This window comes from Ursus maritimus (assembly GCF_017311325.1).
Source record: "Ursus maritimus isolate PB19 chromosome X unlocalized genomic scaffold, ASM1731132v1 scaffold_X1, whole genome shotgun sequence".
Taxonomy (NCBI): Eukaryota; Metazoa; Chordata; class Mammalia; order Carnivora; family Ursidae; genus Ursus; species Ursus maritimus.
This window is the reverse complement of record NW_024423319.1, coordinates 90,247,547-90,248,250: the sequence shown is the minus strand read 5'-3', so window position 1 is coordinate 90,248,250 and position 704 is coordinate 90,247,547.

Genomic DNA, 704 nt, shown 5'->3' with positions numbered 1-704 from the left:
CTTCAGTGCAATGGTGCCTGTTTATAACTTTTTCCCGCTGGGTCCCCATACCCTAAACAAGTCCCCCTCCTCACATTATGAAATCACAAGGGCAAAGATCGCTCCCAAATCTGTGACCTCTAGAAGCTCTCTGGGACTTTCACCTGCTCTGCCCCTGGCACCCCGACCTGACTCACCCCCTCCCCCAGCAGTTTCTCTGGTTTGCACCTAGACAATAAATTTAGTTTAATTTAGCTTCCGGTCTTTAATTTTAGCAGGTCTCCTTTTTGCATGCAAATCAATATGGCAATTACCATCTAAAAGCTCGCCCAGCCCCGGGTCAATGTAAATTGATCATTGTCCGCCTTCCACAAAATAACACCGGGAGTCTGTGGTGCATAATGAGATTATACTGGAAACTGTCTTTTAGATCACAAATTATATTTTATGCTGTCAGGATCTTCTAGCGGACTTCCCCGCTAGTCTAATCACGGGGAGCTGAGCCCGTGGGTGCTGGGGGGGAGTGGCTGGCTTGGGGAGACGTGGCTCTAAAAAATAGCCAAGGGAGGGACCCTCATTTCCGAGACCCTCGGCTGGGGACAGGCACAGATGAGCTTGTGCTGGGAAAGGGGGCCTTCTACAGAAATATCGCGGAAAAGCATCATTCATGAATTCCCATCCAACGCAAAATCAGATATCTCTTCCAGAGGAACACGTTGGGGGCA